This window comes from Myodes glareolus, chromosome 20 (assembly GCF_982192425.1).
Source record: "Myodes glareolus chromosome 20, mMyoGla1.1, whole genome shotgun sequence".
NCBI lineage: Eukaryota > Metazoa > Chordata > Mammalia > Rodentia > Cricetidae > Myodes > Myodes glareolus.
In genome coordinates this window covers 54,226,512-54,238,728 of record NC_142045.1, presented here as the reverse complement: position 1 = coordinate 54,238,728, position 12,217 = coordinate 54,226,512, and the positions used below count along the sequence as shown (strand labels likewise).

The 12,217-nt window shown below is 45.3% G+C and overlaps 1 protein-coding gene across 1 annotated transcript in view; it reads left to right on the top strand.

Annotated features, from left to right (window-relative positions):
- The window catches only part of Gpr160 (G protein-coupled receptor 160), a 49,103-nt gene that overhangs the window by 17,506 nt on the left and 19,380 nt on the right, over positions 1 to 12,217 (top strand). The window contains exon 2 of the mRNA XM_087899611.1: positions 5,701 to 5,797. The gene's annotated coding sequence lies outside the window, so the exon portion shown is untranslated. The remainder of the gene's footprint in view (positions 1 to 5,700; positions 5,798 to 12,217) is intronic.

The window sequence follows — 12,217 nt, the reverse complement described above, 5'->3', positions numbered from 1 at the left end:
AGGTAGAGCCTTTCACTGAGAGATGGAGCTCTGTGAAACTTCCCCATTCACATTGCATGTCGGCTGGTGGTGTCACTGCTCAGACCTTGTTCAGCAACCCTACTGTGAGTTCATGGATGTACCTTCCCTGTCTAGAACACACAATCATGCCGCAGACTTCCTGGTCCTCTGGCTCCTACAATCTATCTGCACCACGTGTGACATTCCCTGACCTTAGTGCAGGAGTCTGTAGTCAGAGAGACTGCTCGTTTGTTTCCCGGCCACCCAGCCCGGAAACAGAAACTATATCAGTTGCGGCATTGTTTGGCCTATTAGCTCAGGCTTCTTCTTAACTCTTATATCTTAAATTAACCCATTTCTTTTAATCTGTGTATCACCATGAGACTGGCCTACCAGTAAGGTTCCAGTGGCATCTTTCTCCTTCGTCAGCTGCATTGCGTCTCCTTGATTCCTCCTACTATATATATATTATATATATAGTATATATATATATATATATATATATATATATATATATATATAAAATAAGGCATATTCACAGCATACAGAGGGGAATCCCACATCAACTCCCCTTTTCTGTCTAGTTAAAAAGGAAGGTTTTAATTTTAATGCAGTAAAATTACATATAACAAAATAGGTATCAAGCAAGAATTACAGTTACAATATTTAATTATCCTGTCTTTGTGAATCTAAAGTTTTATATCTAATTTATCCTTTATCATAACTAAGGAAAGCTATATCTGTCTTCAACTCCTCAAAGACTCCAGAAGGATATACTATTACCTAAGTAAACCAGAAGGGCATTGTAAGCACCTTCCAAAGTTTTAAAACTGGCAGAGACATCTCACTGCCTGGACAGTCACCCACAGTTCTTCTGTGATGTTGGGGCTTCCGTCCTCAGCCTAAATGCCCAAAGTATCTGGCAGACTTTTCCATGAAGCAGGAAATTTGGAAGGCTGTTTTGCCTATCTTGGCAGTTTGTCAGTCACTCTCTTCTGTATCCTGCAGAATGTCTGGCAGTTTCTTCTGTGAAGCCGGAACCCTGAAGGACCATCCTGTCTTTTGGAAAGTTCAGCAGTCACTTTTCTGTGTGTCCTGCATGTGCAGTTCATATTGCATATCATCAAGAAGTCCAGGAATGAGCAGGTTTTTTTTGCCCAGATGACTAGCCTTGTCACATTGAAGGCAAATTCCATAACAGGTTTTTTTCAATGCCCGTCAATGCCCAAACTCTGAAGTAATAAGTGCTGCCAGAAGCAGACATGTCTCACTGTTGAGAAAAGTCTAAATTCTTACAACATTTTAAGTGCCATATTCTGTAGGTCTTCGAAGTGTTGAAGATGATCTATCTAACTGAAATATATCTCTATATATCTAGAAAACCTAACTAATATGACTACAATTTGACTATTAGGACTACCTATTCATCTGCAATTTTTAATTATACATTACATTTTTAAATGAGCTGTCTAAACAGTAACAGAAATACATTTAACAAAATTACCCTTAAATTTGTATCAATAGACCAAGATTCATATCAATGTAAAGTATTCATCTCTATAATCTCTATAGCATATCTCTCTTTTAAGAGAGAGAGAGAGAGAGAGAGAGAGACTGAGACCGACTGTAACCATTAACGATTTATACCCAACCCCTTTTAAATGAAAACAAACATTTATGAACAATCATTTTTGGAATTTGGGCATCATTTTGTTCAAACTGCTTCCTGATTTTTGTTGGGGTAAGTATTTTTAGGGGTTCGTGGAGACACTTGGGGGGTGGTCTTGTCCTATCAAACCACATTAGTCTGGAAGGAATCTACAGGTTCCCATCCTCTGTGGAAACAAAAGCAGAATTTCTTTTCCAAAGTAACATACCCTTAGACTCAAATTTTGAAATCAAGATACCCTTAAAATATATATGTTGGTTTAGCTTAGCAGCTCCCAAAATCAAATGTCTCCCTGCAGTCAAAAAATTCAAAGAAAACACAACAATATACATAATCCAGTCTCTCTGTGTATTTTCCATCTTTACATGGCTTATTTTTCTTTACTCCTTTAATCTATGACTGTCTGTACTCTTTTATATTACTTTTACTGTCTCATTAAAAACTTTATTTCTTTTTATAACTGTCTGTATTCTTCTTTCTCTCTCTCCCAAGCCTATGTACATTTTAAAACACACTGTATCTCATTTAGAGGTCTTTTATGTCTGAATGTGTCCTGTTGTGTATCTGAAATCCTTTTCTGACAAGGAGCATTTTAAAATGGTAAGCAGTGTGATTGCAGAGCCCTGAATACTGGTTCCACCTCTCTTGGCCTTTCAATATGGCAGGGGTACATTACTGCCAGCTCTGGGACTGCTAGGTGGAAGCTGTGCTCACCACCTCAACTCTGGGAAGCACTGAGTAGCACATAAACCCTTTCTATCTGAGTAAAAGCTAAATCTGCCATGCAGCACTGTGTGGCCTGGAAATGTCTCTGTGTATGGCAGTGGGAATCCACCATGCTCTCCTGCCTGTGCACACCCAGCAGACCCAATCCAGCTGCTCTCCTGACTGTGCACACCCAGCAGAACCGATCCAGCTGCTTTCCCAGACAGGGTGCTGAGCAGCATGCATGCTCTCAGCTACTTTGCTCCTAACCCCACGCAAACAAGCACCTGGACCCAAAGTGTGTGGCTGGCAATGCACGTTAGCCCCAAACCTATGGGCACCATTTTGTAGCTGGAGACTGCTCAGCCTGAATAAACAGACAGAAACAATTATTAATTGCAACACTGTTTGGCCTCTTCTTGGCTCAGGCTTCTTATTAACTAACTCTAACGTTTTAACCCATTTCTATTAATCTATGTATTGCTACAAGGCTGTGGCCTACCAGTAAGTTTCTATTGGCGGCGTCTTGGCATCTTTCTCATTTGGCAGCTACATGGCATCTCCTTGATTCTGCCTACTCTCTCTATATATCTCTGTTCGGATTTCCTGCCTACCTCTGCTCTGCTAAGCCATTGGCCAGAACAGCTTTATTCATTAACCAACAGTAATAAAACATATTCACAGAGGGAAATCCTACATCGGGTTGTGTCATGGATGTATCGGTTCGGCTCAGGCACCCCACATCAATTGTTCTTTGCACTTGACCAGTTGTAGGTTTCTACAGTGGTCTCCATCTGCTTCCGAAGGAAGCTGCTTTGATGAGTGGAGAGCCACACTTAGCTGTGGGTGTAAGTGTCAGAATACAGTTAGGGATGGTGCTCAGTTGGAAGAGTGACAGCAGTGGGTTCTCTGAGATCCGTGCTGCCTCTGACCAGGAGTAGTTGCTTGGTTTCCAGTCCCAGGCATGATTTTCCACCTGTTGATCAGACCTAATATCCAACAAGACAGCCGTTTGTTACTGCCAAAATATAAGCGCCACTATTGCACCGTTAGGGCTAGCGTGCCCTGCTGGCTTTTGTGGCCCAGGAGTGTCCCCTTGGCAGCTTTCCTAGCACCATCAGGTAACAGAAGCTAGTCCTCAGGAGGAGGCCTCAGGCCAGGTCCAGTTTGAACCCTCTGAATTCTGTGGGCCAAATATACTGTTGCCTTCAGCAATAAGGACATGCCTTCAACTCCTGGGAGACAGCCCAGGGCAACAGTCATAACCTGTGTTGTCTGGGGAGCCTTTTGGACTCCCCTGACCAAAGCTCTCGAAAGGAGGTTTCCCAAACCTGGTACTGGGGTTTGTTAAATAGTCTACAGCTCTCAGAAAGAGCATTATCATAAGTAGCTTCCCTTCATGTATGAGTGTGTGTGTGTGTGTGTGTGTCTGTGTGTGTGTACTTATGCTTCGTCTTAGTGACTAATCTACTGCTGTGAAGAGACATGACCAGGGCAACTCTTAGGAAAGAAAGCGTTTAACTGGGTGATTTCTTAGTTTCAGAGGTTAGTTTATTATTAATCACGGCAGGAAGCAGACAGTAATAGCACTGGAGCGGTAGCTGAGAACTTTACATGCTGAACCAAAGCAGGGAGGGGGCTGAGACAGAGACTAGGAAACCTCAAAGCCTACCCCCCCCCCCCGTGACACACGTCCTCAAGGTCACACCTACTCCACCACCACACCTCCTATCCTTCCTGAACAGTTTGTCCTGAACTAGGGACAAATGTATGAGCCTGTGGCAACTGTCCTCATTCAAGTGTTAGGGCCCATGGGTCCCAACATAGAAAACTATTTTCCCTAACTGGACTGGTGCGGAGGCACAAGGAATAACCAGACACAGCTTACACGGAAGGGTATCGCAGGCTCCTCTCCCTACCCGCATTTATTATATCAAAAAATCTCTTAATCCCCCCCCACCCCCCCACCCCTGTTCAACAGAGGTGGATACCTCCTTACCTCATTAATATTCTTTTTCCAGAATGAGCAGCTAGGAACAGCACCTACAACCTACAATTAAGTCATCAGCTTCTGCAAACACCTCTCCCCAGGCGATCTACATTTATAACAAAAGGGAAGGAGTAGCAAGCACATCCTGGCTGTTGTTGAGGGCAGTGACAGGCGTCTGCAGGTCTACATGACCACCTCAGGTGGGCCTATGGCTTCAGAGCCTGGCTGCCACACCAATATAGAAATATTGGCCTACATTCAAGCAACCATAGGCTTGCATATATGTACTGTATATAAAGTAACATTCCCGATGGCTATTTCAAACATCCCCAGTGTTGTCTACCCCCCCCCACCCCAGTTAATACCTCACTTTTCCGGTCTCACGTTATCCTGCTATTCTGGTCTCTAGCGCTCCTCCACCCCAAAGGTTCATTTTCACCTCCCAGCTTCTGCAGTTGTTCCAGGCTGTGTACTCCTGTGTGAAGGTTTAGGGCCAGAAACCACAGATGAGAGAGAACGTGCCGCATGTGTCATTCCAGATCTAGGCTGCCTCATTCAGTAATACTGTCACGTTCCACCCATTTACCTGCGAATTTCGTGATTTCATTTTCTTTACAGTTGAATAGGATTCTGTTTGTGTGTGTGTAAAGTCTCATTATCCATTTAGGTTTCTGCATCTTAGCAACGATGAGTAGGGTGGCTCCATTGCCTTTGGACTGTGGTTAGGAAGAGCAGCTCATAGCAGCCAGACAGCAGAGCGAGACAGAGAAAGCTGAGACTGAGGACAAGATAGACCCTTAGAGTCACATCCCCGGGGTCCCTGTCATCTGCTGATGACGGCAGAGCCCCCAGTGCAGTCCGTTCCTAAAATCCCAGCCGCTGTCAGCAAGCCTTCGATACGTGAGCCTTTGGGGACAGTTCAGACTCAAACCCTGAAGCACAGCACCAGCTGGGCCTCTTTTCTGGTGTTTGGTATCACTGGTTTTAACTTGGCTGTTCTGGGGATGCAAGGCTGCACGTCATTGTGGCTTTCGCTTTCCTAATGACTGACGTGGAGAGCTTCCAGACGTCGCTGGCTGTTTGCTCATTTTCTGCTCAGTGTGCTTCAGTTTTGTTGATTCTGTTATGAGTCACCTTGCTCTGAGTCCAGAATGCTCTGTGTGCATAGTGTGGCCACATGTCATTCATTAGATACATGCGTTAGAAAAAGATTTCCCAAATAATTTCTATGCTCTTTTGGCGTTCTGTGATTAGAATTTGATTTTAATGAGTTTCTAGTCAGTTTCTGTGCCTTTAAAAACATTGTAAGGATTTTTCTTTTCTGCCTGCTCTGAAGGTTGCAGAGATGCCCTCCTGACGGATAGCTGAACAGAAGTCCTCATTGCTCACCTCCTCCACACGGAAAAGCTAACGATGCATAATTGTGTTCCGAGGTGAGTGACCATTGGAGCGCCTGGGAATTAGAGAGACTGGACTCCCGTGAGAACCTGAGGCCAGGACCACAGCACAGTAAGGAAAACAAAGTGTCTTGGTGCCTGCCACTGGACACCCAGAGCTCGAGGAGACCAGCTTCCCTGCGAGGGCGGCAGAGAGCTGCATCACACAGTCAGTGTGCTCACAGTTTTCACTCCTGGAAGTTTGCGTAACCGTCACGCTTCCTGGTGTCAGGAACCTTAAATATGCAAGTTAAAGGAGCTCACATAGTCCACTGACTGCCACCCGTGCCCCAGGGTGCCATTACGAAAGCCAGCTTGAAAGGATATCTGGACCTAAAGTCCTCACCTGTGTGTTCCCATCTTTGGGACTCCGCAGACGTTCACTGTGCCCTATATTGTAGGGGCCGGGCATTGAGACAGAACGGTGTCACCCTCTAGAATCAGGAGGCCAGGGTGCCTTCCCTTTGGGAGGGGCTGGCTGTCAGGAGCATGACTAGCCATAAGCACGGAGGCTCATGAAGGCCCACGAACTCCTGCCGCCTGCTCCCAGTGCAGTCCACCCGCGTCTCATCGTCAGCAGGAGTAGCTCAGTGCTCGTGCTGGTCTGCCTATGCGGCTGTGCCAACGGGGCCCTGGACAACCCCGTGGGGTCCAGCATTGACCAGTCCCCAGACGACATGACCAAAGAGAACGTACTCAGCTCGGCTGTGTAGTCCACCTGGGTGCACTATAGAAGCCTCACCCAGGAAGTGCCTGCTGCCTTACCCACGCACCCTGTCTGACCATGTGCTGTTGTCAAGTCTGAATCACTGATTGGTCACAGGGGCGAGTTCTATCCCGTGCGCACTGTGGGACCCAGCCATGCTGAAAGCCTGTGCTATAGCAAAGCCAGTGTCAGCAGATCCTGAGGACCTTTAATTGTCCCACTTTAGGAGAACCTCAACCCCACCACTGTGCTGTGCCTTCTCTGCTTTGGTGTGCTCCACAGAGGAGTCGGTGGGTTTCACCTCCAGGGCAGCACACATGGCACACGCTACATGAAATCATTAGTCACAGCCAAAGAAGTTAGAAGGAGACTGTTCTGTGGTGGCCATCTACAGAGCCAACGTTGTGCCATATTTCCAGATACATCTTCAGGAGAAATCTGTCTACTAAGAGGGTCTGAATTCCAGCTACCCAGATCTCAGTGCAGGAGCGTGAGGATTGAACAGATGAGTGACCTGAGTCCTCTCAGAGAAAACCCCGACTGTGACAGGAAGTTCCAGATAACCTAAAGGGATGAAATGTTTGGTAAAGGATGAAAAGGAACGATTATTACTGGGGAGAGAAAGGGGCCTGTGGGGAGGGGCATAAAAGGCCCTGCAGGCATGAATATGAGCCAAGTAAAGGACAGATGTGTCATAGTGAAACCCATTCTTTTTTACACTAATTTACAAAGAAACAGTTGAAAGATAAAGGAATGATTGTATTTTTTAAAATGAGATCCAAAAGAATACAGACAGTGAGATGATACTGAAGAGATACTACATATTATGAATGCAAGATTCCATAGAGAAATAGATTGAAAAAGAAGCAAACAGCAATCTTGAGATGAAAAAAAAACGTAATAAATTAAATAAAAAATGCAGTTGCTGCCTCAACAGACAGTCTAGATTAAGCAGAAGAAAGAATATCTAACTCACGACCTTATCCCGTCTCACCGCATGCTGTATCTATTCTCCAAGTCCAGCCAGGCTGGCACACACTACCTCCCTCAGCCTGGTCAGTGTTTTATTGCTGTTAAGAGACACCATGTCCATGGCAACTCTTATTTTGTTTTTTAAAAAAAAAGCATTTAATTGTGGGGTTCACTTACAGTTTTAGAACCATGGTCATCATGGTGGGGAGTGTGGCAGGCAGACTTGGTACAGGAGCAGTAGCTGAGAGCTTACATCCTGACCCACAGGATGGAGGAAGAGAGAGAGGCTGGGCCTGGCTTGGGCTTTTGAAACTTTAAAGCCCACCCCCAGTGATACTTCCTCCACCAAGGAAGGCCACACCTCCTAATCCTTCTCAAGTAGTCCCACTCCCTGGTGACAAAGCCTTCAAGTCTGTGAGCCTATGGGGGCCATTCTCATTCAAACCACCACATCCCTTATCAAAGAAACCTCTCTTTTTGGAAGACACAGACCATCACTGAAAACTACAGTTGGTCAAAGTGAAGAGTACAGCCTCACCGTGAGGTACTAAGCCCCAGCTGATACATCTCCAATACAATTCCTGCACCCAAGGCTCAGGAACATAAGGGAAGAGAGTAGAACGGTTATAAAAAGCTGAGGGTCAGGGGTCTGCTGTGAGGTGGTGGCTCCTAAAAGTAACAAGGAAGCTATACCCATGATACCTCAGTATGGGCCTAAATGAGACCTGAACAATGACAACATTAACAGACACTCTAACAACTACTGAAGATCTCATGATACCCTACCCCAAGACAGAGAGCCCAGGGATGAGGCCCCTAACTAGTTACCCAGTACCAAGGGGTCAGCCCTGAAATCCTATATATAGTCCAACACTAAATGGACTCAGCAGGTTGTGTCTACATAGTGATGCAAATGTGTAACAGTAATTAAAGAGAGCATGAATTTGAGAGGGAGTCATGGGGATATTGAGGAATTGAAGGGAGGAAAGGGAAGGGATAAATGATGTAATTATATTTTAGTTCTGTTTAATTTTAAAAAAGAATATTTGAACTTGAAGACAGGCCTTTTGAAAGCTCAGTTAGGGCAAGAATATGTATTCAGGACCTCTAGGATACCATTAAATGAACAAAGAGTATATATATATTTTTGAATACTCAAAGGAAAAAGTTAAGGACACAAACTATTTTAATGAAATAATGTGAGAAGAATTCAAATCTTGGGTAAAATGCAGACATATATGCAAATGAGGTATATTGAGCCGCAGTGTGACCAGAAAAGATCTTCAACACAAAATGCATAAGTGCTGAAGTTCAAAGCAAAGAAAAGATTCTAAAATTTATTGTAAGATAGGAAAGCCCTAGTTACAATCCAGAGTGTTCCAGTTGGATTAATAGCAGATTCCTTTCCAGGCTGTGGGGGCCCTTTAGTCCCAGCACTTGGGACGCGGAGGCAGGCAGATCTCTGTGAGTTCGAGGCCAGCCTGGTCTACAGAGTGAGTTCTAGGACCTCCAGGACTGTTAAACAGAGAAACCCTGTCTCAAAAAATAAATAAATAAATAAATAAATAAATAAATAAATAAAAATAAAAAAACCAACAAATAGCAGATTCCTCAGCAGAAGCTTCAGGCCTTGAGGGGATAAAGTGATGTACTGAGGTCCTGAGAAAACAATCACTTGAGACCAAAGCTGCTGTGCCCAGCCTTTGGGAACGAAGAAGAACTAAGACCTTCTATGGTGGTTTGAAAGAGAATGGCCCCCAAAGGTAGTAGCACTGTTAGAAGGTGTGGCCTTGTTGGAGCAGATGCGGTCTTGTTGGAGGAAGTGTGTCACTGTGGAGGTGGGCTACAAGTTCTTACATACGCTCATGATACTGCCCAGGGTAACACACACACCACTTCCTGCTGCCTACAAGATGTAGAACTCTCATCTACTTCCCAGCACCATGTCTGCCTGCATGGCCATGCCCTCGCCATGATGATAATGGAATGAACCTCTGAACTGTAAGCCAGCCCCAATTAAATGTTTTCCTTATAAGAGTTACTGTGGTCATGGTGTCTCTTCACAGCAATAGAAACCCTAACCTTCCCAGATGAAAAACAACAAAAGAGGAAATTCATGACCAGAGATCAGCTTTTTTGATCCCCTGCTCCCAAAGATGGACTACCATCCCACAACATAAAATGCATTTACTCTAGCTTGCAGTTCTGTAGTCTTAACACTTCCAACACTATTCAAAACTCCATGTCCAAAATCTCTTCTGAGACTCAAGGCTAAATCTTAATTTTGAAGCCCTTTTATAAAAATCAAAACAGCAAGTCACATGCTTCCATTAAAATTAAATAGTGTACAGAGTGAACAGTCCCATTCCAACCAAGGATTTTGCAAGGTTTCCCAAAGCCAACACCCAGCAGAGAGAACACTAAATCCTACAGTTCCACTACTAGTGTTTGGGACACATGGTGGCATGATGTGATCCCTACAGGCTTGGGCAGGCCTATCCTTACAGCCCTGTTGTCTGTAGCTTGCCTTGGCAGACAGGATACATTCCTGGTATTTCCAAGATCCTGGGGTCTTCTCTGCTTCACCTTCATAATTTCACACATAGCAAAGAATCTGCTTCTGTTACATTGCCTAACCACACAGGATTTTCTCTGGCACCTTGATGCAAGCCTCTCTAACTAGGGCTTGCTAACTATCTAGCATAAATAGCAAATTCTATTCAGTGAGAGATCGTCTCTTAAGAAGAATGGTTGGGAGCTGGAGAGATGGCTCAGCAGTTAAAAGTACTACCTGCTCTTCCAGAGGTCCTGAGTTCAATTCCTAGCAACCACATGATGGCTCACAACCATCTGTAATGAGATCTGGCGCCTTCTTCTAGCCTGCAGGCATACATTACAGACAGAACACTGTATACATAATAAATAAATAAAATCTTTTAAAAAAAAAAGTATGGTGGACGGTGCAGAAGATAGCTCAGTGGGGAATGGTGCTTGACAGTTTCCAGGGTCTCCAGGGTGGAGGAGAAACAATATGTCTTCTGATCACCACACACCCTGTGGTGCACATACATCTGCACACACAGTATTTAAATACAGAGTTTAAAGGCACATATATGCCATACACAGATCTTTTTACATCAGTAAACTCAAAAGCACCATATCTATTTGGGTAGAATGATTTGGCTCGAGGGTTCTGCTTATCCCTCCCAAATTCTGCCAACTCACCAGAGTCAGCTTCAGATTTGTGGACTTCCTGGATCGTGAGGGAGCAGTAATAAAAATGGGCGCATGGTTATGACGGGAGAGCAGACTGACATAGGTCCAGGGAATTAGGCCAGCACTGGTGGAAGATCTCCTTCAGAAGTTGGCTTGGATCATTTCTCAGCAATGATCAGCATGGTTTTGGAAACCATGTGCGCCTGGGCATGGGAAGTATGATGGTTTGGATGTAAAGTGTCCCCAGAACAAGGTTTATGTATAAGCCTTAGCCTTCAGATGTTGCTGCTGTCTTTAAGTACATTTATTTATCAGTGTGTGTGTGTGTGCGCGGTGCGCGCGCGCACGTTCACCATGGTGTACATGCGGTCATACAACAGCTTGCAGGAGGAATTGGTTCTCTCCTTCCATGTGGGTCCTTAGGATCAAACTCAGGTCATCATGCTTACTGGTGAGCTCCAGATTTGACGAGAGACCCTGTCTCAAAGAATAAAGTGGAAGAAGGGTTAAGGAAGACACTGACTTCAACGCACCCCCTCAGGCAAGCACACCACCCCAGGGGCTTCGAGACATATACACATAACGTGCAGAAGGCGTTGAAAACCCCGTGAGAAAGCTGCCAGACAGAGGACAGGACAAAGTTTAAGTTTAGCCATTTTGTCAAAATGGCCCAGCAGCTCAAGCTTGGAAGGTTGGTTGGCGGTCCTTGTCACCAATCAGCAGAGGAACCCTCTCTGGGGGTGGGGAATGACACGTGGGCAGCCTCCAGGCTCTGAGTAGGAGAGGCTTATGATATGGGGATTCAAAGCCAGAAACTTAACTGCACTTAGAGCTGTGGGTGGCTCCTGGCTTCAGGTGCTGGGGACAGGGACGTGGCTCTAGACTTTCAGAACCAGTAGAGGCTTTCTGCCCTGATTCCTGAGTACCAGTGACTTGTAGGCTGAGCTTTCAGGATCAGACAGAGGCGTACCTATAAGCCTATAAGATACGGCTCTAGGTTCTCAAAGTCCTCTGCCAGTATTTACCTTGCTCGTTATGAGGACACTCAGGCGCCAGTAAGATGGAGGCAAGGTGGTGGCCGACCCTGCTGTCATACATGTCGGCCTGGTTCTGCAGACATGCAAGATGCCAAAGTCGCAGGCTCTTGAAGGCTTCCACCAATTTCAGAGGCAATCCTGGGAGGCCAGGAAGTGTGTAGAAAGGTCCAAGTTCAACTAGGAAGACGCCGAGAGGGCAGTGTGTGAAAGTGTGGGAGTAAAGTCACGTGCCAGGAAGGAGGGACATCGAGGCAACTGCAGGCACAGCAGAACCAGAAGAGAGGAGCTGTTTAGTTTGCATCTGGCAAGGCTGTGGGGCCTTTGGGCTCCATTCCCCAGCCCAGGGTCTGTTCATGACAGTCTCCTTATACACCTGCTCTCTGTGCCACACTCTACACACGGGTCATTTACTGGTCACTCACCAATTTTTCTAGAGTTTCATCCTAGAAGATTTATTCCTTTTAAAAGTACTTTTAAAAGTTTTCA